Source organism: Hordeum vulgare, chromosome 5H (assembly GCF_904849725.1).
Source record: "Hordeum vulgare subsp. vulgare chromosome 5H, MorexV3_pseudomolecules_assembly, whole genome shotgun sequence".
In the NCBI taxonomy this organism is placed as follows: Eukaryota; Viridiplantae; Streptophyta; class Magnoliopsida; order Poales; family Poaceae; genus Hordeum; species Hordeum vulgare.
In genome coordinates, this window is record NC_058522.1 from 575,189,917 (window position 1) to 575,201,618 (window position 11,702).

The 11,702-nt window shown below is 45.4% G+C and overlaps 1 pseudogene; it reads right to left on the reverse strand.

Annotated features, from left to right (window-relative positions):
• Nucleotides 1-2,441: 2,441 nt before the first annotated feature.
• Nucleotides 2,442-3,472, reverse strand: LOC123397382 (annotated as a pseudogene).
• Nucleotides 3,473-11,702: the final 8,230 nt, after the last annotated feature.

Sequence of the window (11,702 nt, forward strand, 5' to 3'; positions counted from 1 at the left end):
ATCCACGGTTTTGAACGAAGGAGATGTGTATGTGAATCAACCATCGAGTTTCATCAAAGAGGGAGAAGGACATGAGGTATTGAAGCTACACAAAGTCTTGTATGGGCGACGGCAAGCCCTTCGGGCGTGGAACATCAAACTTGATCAGACTATGATTTCTCTTGGATTTGAGAAAGCCCCACTCGAGCATGCAATGTACAAGAGAGGTGAAGGAAGGGATCGTCTACTAGTTGGCATCTACGACGATGATCTATTGATAACTGGAGCAGATGAAGAGGTGATTGCAAAGTTCAAGCTACAAATGAAGGAGCTTTTCAAGATGAATGATCTAGGTCTTTTGAGTTGCTACCTCGGGCCAGAGGTACATCAAAAGTCGGAAGGGGTCACACTATGCCAGGAGGCATATGCAAGAAAGGTACTTGAAAGTTGTAGCATGAAAGATTGCAATCCAGTTGACGCTTCAATGAAACCTCGTCTTGAGCTGAGCAAGAAGAAGACGGTGAGCTTACTCGGCTACAGTGGTAGTGATAAGGAAGGAATTGTTGACGACCGTAAGAGTACCTCGGACGTGGCATATTTCCTTGATGGAAGCATAGTAAGCTGGCTATCACGAAAGCAGAAAGTGATGACATCGACTTCAAGTGAAGCAGAGTGTCAAGATGTGTGGCTAAGGCTACACGGTGATCTCATGGATCGAGATCCGGAACAAGTGGTGCTCAAAGTTGACAGCGAGTCTATGTTTTTTCTACGTGAGGATCCAGTGCGGCGTAACAGGAGCAAGCACATTGATACGATGTATCACTACATGAAGGACGGTGTGAAAAAAGGTAAAACGAAGGTCAACTACATTTGCACCGAAGATCAGCTGGCGGACTTGCTGACCAAGGCTTTGGATCGAGACAAGATTCTAAAGACGCGAAGAAGGAATGACGTCGGAGCGGTGACATGACGACGTCGTGTTTAGGAGGGTGATTGTTGGAAATAACCACGAAGTGGTTTGTGTCCGATTTGTACACGCTCAATCACCTAGTTGTAGTTGTAGTAGGATTAGATTTTCTAGCCGAGTTTGACTAGATCGGATCGGTCCTAGCTGCTCCTATATATACATGTGTATACCTTATACTTTGTAGATCGTGAGTTCAGATCAGATTGCAAAGTAATAAAATCGTAGGTGCGACACGCACCTATTGGCCACCAAGTCGCCTCGTATTCTCTCGTGCGTCAAGTAGCCGGCGACTTGTTCAAAGCTAGCTAGCTGCCGTAGCTACGATCCATCCACCTGTCTCGGTGCTTGCTTGGTTGTGTTGTACTTACGTGTGTTCGGTCAAAAGTATCGGCCGGTTACAACACATCAGGCAACAAGTTCGTACGTTCATCTCTCCGGAAAATACTCGGAGGATTGCAACGTCAAGGTCAGGCCTGGGTTCACATCAGGCGTTCTGAAATTTTGATGAAGATGAGAGACCCGTGAGTGCATTCCAGCCAAGAGAATCAAAGAAAGGCCCATCCCGATGAAAGCAAACAGGGCTGGAAACGAGTCAATCCCCCGAAAGAATCCCAAGGAAGAAGAACATCATAATAAATATAATTAAGGAACCTGCACCTGCGCAATCCTGGGCAAGGTGGGGCGGTTGGGTCGTCTTCTGCTCGCTCGTGGTGCCCTCGTCGTCGGGCAGTTTCCCCTTTCTTGGTCTCATTCCTAGCCGGATCAGGCGATTGTGAAGCTTTGTTCCTCCAGCAGTTCCTCTTGCATTGCCTTTAGCTATCTCTGCTCCTGGATTATGACGGACTTGTAGTAGAATCCTCTCTGGTGATTCCACCTTCAGGCCTCAGTCTGATTTTCAATTCCTCTGACTATGCATCTTGGCAGGACCTGTAGCTCGAGTTAACAAGCCTAACTGTTCCAGGAGGTCTTGCATCTTATCTTTGGACTTTGGGTGTTCCAATAGTATAAGCAAATCTACGACCCCAAAAATAGTATAAGCAAATCTACGACCCCAAAAATACGTAAGAGCAACATAAATTGCTTCTACTAACATGAAAGCACTAAACTATCAGCACTTTTAGCGAACTAAGCAACTTCACTGTCACACAATGTACACCAACCGCGCACACAAGTGACAAAGATGTTGGTAAAATAAAGAGTTCTAGATTACTTCAACGGCAATAAAATCAACAGTTTATGCTGCCCATCAAGGTAATTACCCTATTGATCAGCCAAGCATCCCTAACCTTCTAAAGCGAAATGATACGGGTAGGTAAGAGCGTCCCCAACCCAACAGTTGCTGCTTAAACACACACGAGCCAACAAGTAATTTGGAGCAGAGACAGCAAATTTCATAAATCTGAGCTAAATGATCGAACAACACAGCCTCAAGTTCCACAGTGACAAAGGAGCAAAGACACATCAGAATGATGTAATTTGCTAGGTGGTTTTAATGTCAATAATCACTAAATCTAGTCTCAAATAATAACCTTGCAAGGAAGTGATGCTGCGTTGATGCGAACACATAGAAGTAATAAAATATACAATTCAAGGAAGAAATCCTCACCCTCAACTTATGGAACAGGGTAAGGGCTTCCCTCCAAGAGCCATGCAAGGCAAACGCCATGATTATAGAGTTCCAAGAACAGAGATCTTGCCGACCACCGATCCCCTGAAACACCTGCCAAGCTCTTTGGATGCTTCCATACTTGGCATACATCTCCAGCAGTGCATTGGTGACAAACACATCCTCAGGTGGCCTTTGCCCCTCGCGTACTCCTCCACCTTCATCCCCAGCTCCATGGCCCCAACCGCCGCGCACGCAGGCAGCACGCTGCTCACCGTCAGCTCATTCGGCTGCACCCCTGCCCCCTCCCACATCTCCAGGAATGCCCCCACGGCCTCCTCGTGCCGTCCGTTCTGCGCGTAGCCGGAGACCATGGCAGTCCACGAGACGACGTTCCGGTCCGGCATTTCCCCGAATAGCATCTCCGCGGCGTCGAGGAGGCCGGCCCTGGCGTAAGCCGAGAGCAGTGCGTTGCACACGGCCGTGTCCCTGCGCGGCATTTTGTCGAGCACCCGCCTGGCGTCGCCGAGGAGGCGGTTCCTGGCGTAGAAGGAGACGAGCGCGGAGCCGAGGAAGGGGTCGCCCGATGCGGAGTGGCCGGACTTGACGAGCAGGGCGTGGGCGGGGAGCGTGGAGGGCGCGGAGGAGGAGGGGAGCAAGGAGAGGAGGAAGGTGAAGGAGAGAGGGGTGAGGAGGCGGAGGCGGTGGGCGCGGGAGAAGGAGGGGATGAGGAGCGGGCTGCGCGAGAACGCGAGCGCGTGGAGGAGGCGGTCGTGGAGAGTGGCGGAGCGGGGAGAGGAGGCGAGGAGGAGCGCGGCGTAGCGGAGGTCGCCGGTGGCGAGGACGCGGAGGAGGAGCGGTTGCAGGTGGCGCACCCCGAGCCGGAGCAACCGCGTGTGAAGCCGCTTCGCTTCCTCCATTGAAGCCGCTTCGCTTCCTCCACTGAAGCCGCTTCGCTTCCTCCATTGAACCGAAACACGTGGGCTCAGCTGGGGCGACGGATTCGGGCGGTGGCCCGCTGCTCGAGCCCGAGCGTAGCAGGGCCGGCGGCTGCCTCCACCAGCGCAAGGGGCGAGGGCGGAGAGGCTCCGGTGGCAGGTTGGCGGCGGAGGTGGTCTCCCTCGGACCGGATTGGGGCGGCGGTGGCGGAGATCGAGGCAGACGGCGGCGTAGTACAGGCGATGGTCTCCCCGGACCGGATCGGGGCGGCGGCGGCGGAGATCGAGTCAGAGGATGGAGGAGCTGGGGAGGACTGCGGCCCATGGATGGATGGATCCCCACCCCCACGGATCACCATGATACATGTGCATTTGTGGCTGGTCACTCGCCAGGTTACTAATGGCGCACCACCTACAAATGCGTCATTAGTAACCCTGGTTACTAATAGCGCACCAGCTGGTGGTGCGCCATTAGTAGTTTTACAACAAAAAAATATAGTAATGATGCACTAGGTGAGTGGTGCGCCATTACTAGTTAAACTAGTAATGGCGCACTCTGACCCGGTGCGCCATTAGTACTTTTGGAAAAAAAAAGTTTGTTAGTAGTGGCGCACCATGTGTGTGGTGCGCCATTAGTGTCCATCACACTAATGGCACACCTGCACATGGTGCGTCACTGTTATATAATAGTGGCGCACCACTTGTCTGGTGCGCCATTAGTGTCTGTATTATCTATAGCCCTTTTTCTAGTAGTGTTATTATCCCTCGGTCTCACTTTTAGAGGCTGAGTTAGGTGTGCATCCTTCGCGAATTTGGAGGGCAATTCTGAATGAAAGAGATGTTGTTGCACATGGAATAATTAAGAGGATTGGAACATGAGAGAACACCAATATTTGGACTCAAAATTGGCTGCCTAGGTCGGGCATGATGAGGCCGATCGCTTCCCTGGTGGATAGTCCACCCCAACTAGTATCAAACCTTATTGATGTTTCGGCCAGTGCATGGCGAGAGGATGAACTACGCATAATTTTTATTCCGATAGATGTCGAGGTTATTTTATCTATCCCACTATGTACGAAGAGGATCGAAGATTTTTAGGCTTGGGGTGAAGATAACCGTGGTTTGTTTTCGGTAAGTTACAGCTTATAAGATGCTTTTCAAGGCAAAAAGAGGAGGGGAGAACTTGTTGGATGGCATAGGTGGGGCATCGGCTCTGAACCGAGAGAAGAAGGCATGGGTGTCCTTGTGGAACATCAACGTCCCCTTGAAGTTGAAAAACTTTGTGTGGCGTCTACGTAGGGATACATTACCAACCTCGCATGTCCTTTCCTATCGGTACATGGCTACCAGCTCTATATGCCAATTTTGCGCGGTGGAAGATAGCTGGAAACATGCATTGATAGATTGCATCTCGGCAAGGTGTGTGTGGTCCTTTACAGCCGAGGAAGTGGTGCAAAAGATGTACAAAAACGTGAACCTTAATGCGAGAAGTTGGATCTTCACTATGCAGGAACTACTATTGCAGCAAGTGTTCACACGTATGCTGGTCACCTCTGGGCTACCTGGAGATCGAGGCGAAGAGCAATCCACGAAGATATCTATGACAGTCCGTTGCAGATCCATCGGTTTTTCAAGGCCTTTCTGTGAGATATCGACATAACATCGAAACCTGCACATCACAATCACGTGACTCGGGCTCCTAGAACCAATTTGTGAATCCCCTCACCACAGGATTTTGCCAAGATTAATGGTGATGCTGCAACTGTTGAAGGTTGTGTTGTTGTTGGTGTGTTGTGCAGAGATTCTGAGGGTGTTTTTATGGGGTCTTTGGCCACTACTTTTCAACACATCCACGATCGAGTTATCTTGGAGGCACTCACGATAAGAGAGGCGATGGCATTAGCGGATGACGTATATGTCCAGAAGATACAAATGGCGTCAGATTGCAAGACTGTTGTGGATGATATTAAGCACACAACAAGGAGGAATCATGCAGTTATTATAGTTGAAATCATTGAGTGATCTCGTGCTTACACTGCTTGTAGTTTCATTCATGAATTTAGGAGCTCGAATGTCGATGGTTACAGACTCGCTAGGCATGCTCTTTCACTTGGGTATAGCCGCCATGTTTGGTTAGGCCTGCCCGGGGATTTAGATTTTCTTCCTGTAAACGTTAACTCAGTTTAGGCCCTGTTTGAAACCACTAAGATTATATAATCTAGTTTTTATAATTTATTATGTCTTCAAACAGGACAAATTATGGTATAGATTATAAAAACTAGATGGACAGATTATTAAAACTCACAATCTACTCTACCCCAGCTAAAATAAGTTATGGATTGCTAATGACCTATTACCCTTGTAAAGTTGAAGATAATTACATTTCTACCATCGCCTTCCTCCTCTTTAAAAAAAATAAAGGACAGACAAGTCACTATGCAATGTAAAATCTGGATTACAGTTTATATAATCTAAATTTCAAACATGTCCACCTAGATTATTTTTATAAACCAGATTATATAATCTATCTTCATAATTCAGATTATTATAATTTATTGTGGTTCGGTCTTAATAAAGCTTGGCGAGTTTTGTCTTAAAAAAATCAGGGGCACTAGAGAGGGATAGTAAAAAATCTCGCTAGGGTTAGCCGTCCGTTGAGCCCACACCTCGGCCCCAGCCCTCTTCTTCTCTTTCTCCGCAAAGCCAGCCAGCCATAATCCCCCTCCTCCTCCGGTAAGGTATAATTAAGCACGTTCCAATCCATCCCGGATTCGGCTACGTTTGTTACTTTGTTTGCATCTCTCTCTCTCCCTCTCTAACGCGGGGGTGTGAATTTCAATTGAATGAATTTCAGGGTCAGTAGGCAGCGCGCCAGATCTTGAAATTTCCAGTCCACGCCAGTGCACGCGAGGGTGAATTTGAATTGAATTTCAGGCTCTCTCTCTATCCGCATTGCCCTCTTCTTCTTCATGGGAGGAGTACTGCTGTTTATATATATGACCGGGTCAATAGCAGCAGCACTCGGATTACACCTCCGGAGTGTACGGATAACATATCGTTTTTAGATAATATATAAGTAGCAGGAGTAAATAAATTACGGAATAATAGCTGCAGTCCGATTCCCTTTCCGACTGGGAGAGGGGAACTTTGCTGCTCCCGGTTCAGCCGCCAGTCATTATTATAAATAAGTAGTGGCACAATAAGGACAAGCAGGATTGGCCTCTGATAGTCGACGAGCCTCCACGCTCGCCTCAAAGGTTCAGTCCAAGCCTCGAAATACAGCTTCCCACATCGCCAATGGAGGCCAATAATAGCGATAACAACGACAGCTCCAACACCCAAGTAATATAAGTTCCCTCTCTACTCCATCGCCATGCCCATGCCTCTTTCTTCTTAATATAACACTGTATAAACTCTTAACCGTTATTGTAGCACGCCATGTACATGTTGAATCGTTTATGCTTTTATATAAGTTGTTTTTTCGTGGTTTTGTCAGAGTGAAGTGAATAAATAGAGCCAAAAACTATGCCCAGATTTGGGGTTCAAAGTTACACCATGCTGCCGTGATTAACTATGAACCTGGCCATATATACTTTTGTTGGCAATGATGAGAATAACACACGCACGTCAACCTTGATTTATGTGGCAGCTAAATAATGGTTCCTTGATTTATGTTGCAGCAACTGGACGAGGAAGAAGATAGGCTCAGCACTCTCACTGATGATATTTTACTGACCATCTTGGGGAGAGTCACTTCACTTGTTGCTACAAGGACAAGTGTGCTCTCTACACGGTGGAGGCATCTGCCTTGGTTGCTGCCTGAACTCAGCATCGATGTCCAGGATTTCCTATCCGCTCCGTGCGCTGACCCTATTGAGGAAAATGATATGGAGCAAGCCATGGCCTCCTTGACCAAAGCAACCAGGAGTTTCTTGAATAGACAAGAGAGAGAATTCACTATCTCAAGTTTGCATCTTAACCTCTATTTGATCGATACTTTCTTGTGTGAAGTTGGTCATCTGATAGGTGATGCAATCGACAGTGGTTTGTTGAAAGATCTGGATCTCGGCGTTCTTGATGAGACAGAGCCTCTTGACCGTAGCGAGGAAGAGATGCAACAGCGTGCTCAAGAAATAGATTCTTTTTTCAGTGCCTACCCTAGTGTGCTCCACTGCCTCACAAAGCTCTCTCTAAAGAATGTAGACTTTGACAAATTGGACATGCACCATGTGCTGTTTGACTGCTGCAAGCAACTGAAGCATCTAAGCCTTTTTCATTGTGATGTTGGTTCCTTCTCTCTCTTTAAGATTGATGCACCAGACTCAAAACTTCGTGTCCTAGAAATCGATAAGTGCCGCTTTGTGAGAATTGACCTGGTCTGCCTCCCGAAATTGGAGAAGTTCTTATGTGAGACCTGGGTACCTGAGTATGCCCCGGTGACCTTTGGTTTTGTCCCATCTCTTGGGGACTTAGAGCTCTCATGTGGTTCAAATTGCGATCAACGCGAATTTAGATTAAGTAAGCTTCTATATGGAGTAACAAGTATACATACTCTCACATTGGATTTCCAAGGGGAAAACGTAAGTACTACTTCATTTTCGCTAACTATGCATTTTTTGGTAATCTGTATGCCTGTCACATTGGATTTCAAGGAGAAAACGGCAGTGCTATTTTAGTTTTGCTAAATGGTACTCCCTCGGATCCAATATAAGGGTCGCATTTTTGAACTAAGAATAGTTCAACCTTATTTCAAAACTGTGGCACTTATAATGGATCGCAGGGAGTACATCATTTGGTATTTGTCATGTCACAACATTTATGAAAGTTATATCATGGATGCCTTTATTCCTTAATAATCTCATTGATGTCCTTGCAAACTATTCATTGTTATTTTGTTTGTTTATTTATTTATTTAATGTTGTGATCAGCTTTGGTTGCAACCTGAAATGGAGGAACTCTGCACCGCATTCCGCAACCTAAGGAAGCTGTTCGTACGTGGTATATTTGTTGAATTTGACATTTTATGGACAACAGCCTTTCTTGTAGCAGCACCATCTGTCGAAATGTTGCACATTGAGGTAATGTCTTTGTCTGTATTTCTTTTCTTGTCCACATTTGGAGCTTTAGTTTTTCACAAATTAGTGTAAGCTGTTCAAAACTTGATACCAGTGACATATGTAATGCATCTGTCACACAAATGCAGGTATGGGAACATGTATGTGATGTTGGTGAGGCCAGACCCGCTTCCTTCCTTACCAGAAGTACTCCTCGGTGGGAAAGGCACCTGGACAGCAGCTCCGAGAACAAGCTTCTGAAAGAGCTAGAATTCGCTGGGTTTAAATCACTTGAACACCAGTTTACGTTTATAAGATCAATGTTGCAGCGATGTCCCAACCTGCAGAAAATAGTTCTGAGGGGAGATGAGCATTGTAGTTCCTGTGACGCCCATAAGGCGTCTCGTCCTTTGAAATTTCCAAACAGGAAAGAGGAGCAAGAAATGGTGGTTAAGCGGATTAGGGATGGCTTGTTCTTGCCAGAGATATTTTTTTACGAATAAGAAGAGACACCAAATAGTTTCCAGTACTTATAAGTTGTAAGAAACAGTTTGTATGCTCTGTTTCTGAGATAAGTCTGTTTAATGCCACCAAGTGTGAGGTTTGGCTTTTTTGCAGTACATTTAACCCCATTAACATGCTGTGTCATCTGGTTCTGCTAATCTTTCATAAACTGTGTTAATTCCCTTAAAATTGCTTTCTGGAATAAAGGAAATACAAATGTTCTTTATGGAAAGCACTGTATATAAATCTAGGAGACGGACGAGTACCACAACTGTTCGCTATGGGTACAGCAGTTACGGAACGAAAATCTCCCTCCCCCAACCTCATAGGCCGGAGCCTTAAAATCTCCTTTGCATCATGAGTATAATTTTTTTGCCTCATCAGGTTTTCATCCCAACTCCTAGATCCACTTGAGAATAACCCGGACACCCATTTGATCCTTGTTTTCTTCCTAGCAGATATTTGAAGGCCGGAATCCCTAGGGATCCAATTATTCCTCCAAATATTAATACTAGTCCCATCGACCACTCTCCAAATGATGCCTTTTTTTAAGCAGTTCGAGGCCATGCATAATTCCTTGCCAAGTAAGGAATGTAGCTTGAGGGAACACCGTATCAATAAGATGTCCATGTGCATAATTCTCAACTCATTAATGAGTTGGATGTGAAAGCTGAATCTGCACTTCTTAGTCCTTCAAATTGGATTATTAAGACCGAGGCTGAGAAGAAGTTGCAGATCTTACTAAGAGAGGAGGAGATGAAATGGGCCCTTCGAGCAAAGGTCTCGAAGGTCGTTCATGGGGATGATAACACCCACTTCTTTCATATGGTTGCGAATGGCAGACATCGAAAGAAGAAAAAAAAATCAGCTAGAGCAGGATGAGGATACAATCATAGGGCAGGGGAACCTGAAGTTGTACATTCATATGAGTACTACTAGCAAAATGGCCCGTGCGTTGCCACGGAAGAAAAAAAAAACATAATCTCCAATGATGGTGACCACATTATGTTCACATTCATCGCTTGATTTTAAAATTTTATGCACAAATGCAAGAAAATGTTTCTTCTTTTAAATTTATTTACAAGTTGAAGAAATCTTTACATTTTCAAAAAATATATATCATGGTTGTCAAGAAGCTTTTTGGGGAACCAGAACATAATTTTGTCTCTCTTCATGAGAATGAAAGTGGTGACATGCCTCAACTCAGCTCGGATGAGAATGAGATTTTGTCATCACCATTTATAGAGAAGGAGGTATTATGCATTGTCACAGAAGCAAAAAAGATGATGTGACACTACAATTAAGGATGTGAGAAAAAGTTCGGAGTGAGCTACATTTTTTGATGTTTGTTGAAACTACATCGGACCCATGAGATATTGGAACACCTTTCCCCACACATTCAGTGAATCACAATATTGGGGAAACCCTCCCGAACAAGGCATGGATCACAATATCTGGCTCCAACAAATAGAACGCCTAACACTCAGGGGGTACACATAAATGGCAGAAGAAGAAGCTGGCATATCAGCAGCACTTGCCGCGTCACCCACAGGAAAGTTGCACTTCATGCAACTATTGTTCATGATGCTCAAAAAGCCGAGGCGACGGTGAACCAACAAACAACAATGAATTTCCTCAAAGAAGCAAAAAAACAAAAATACAAACAACAATGAAAGGCTCCGCCAGGACAATTAATCTCCTCCGACGATGAATAAACCAATGTATTGAGCAATATCCAAATGTACTCCAGAATCTATATATGCAACCCACACGTGAGTTAATGAAGGAATATCTTGTGCAGCAGCTTATGCAATCTACCGTACATTGGCATATACTAATGTAGCTAGTAGTATTCTCCACCGATTTTCATTGACGCATATTATCAATCCGACCATGCATAAACAGCCCATCCTGCCCAGATAAGCAAAGTAAGCAGCCCATGCCAAAGAAAGAAAGGCAGTAATAACCATATATATATATCCCTTATGAGTTATGACCAAAGTAGTAAGAAAAGGATAAAACAAACCACGATGCCCTTGAAAAACTGACAAACATCGATCATATTACTCACAGAGTGCAGAAATTTTCAAAGGATATACACATCCAGATATGCACAGAACAAATCATGCACGAATCAAGAACTCAAATGGCCCAGTTACTCGGTGAGCAGCTTATAAACAGCTAGCCACCCAAAGCACAACACCCCTACAAATGTTTGATGCAGCACACCCCAACAGATCATCAAAAAGTTATACAAAGTGAAAAAAAGCCACGTGGAGTGAACATTTGGTTCATGCAATGCAAGCAACAAAGTGGCACTGCCAATAGTTAACACAAAACACACAAGCCAGTCTCAACCTCTATAAAAGTATAAATTCACCCAACCAGAGCATGTTTATCAAACTACCAAAATATAGACCAAAACACTGCTACATGAAGTTATGCTACAGCCAGAACGAAAGAAACACCGGCATAACATCAAACCAGGACCAGGTACTGCCTTATGCATAGACTTCCTCTACCTGCGCTCCAAAAAATCCACAAACACTAATCAACAGTGCCACACCTATCTGCAGCTAGTTAGCGCCGGCCTCTCTCCCGCACACGCATCCTAGAGCTGCATACTTCTCCTACAGGAAACCATACTGCATGCC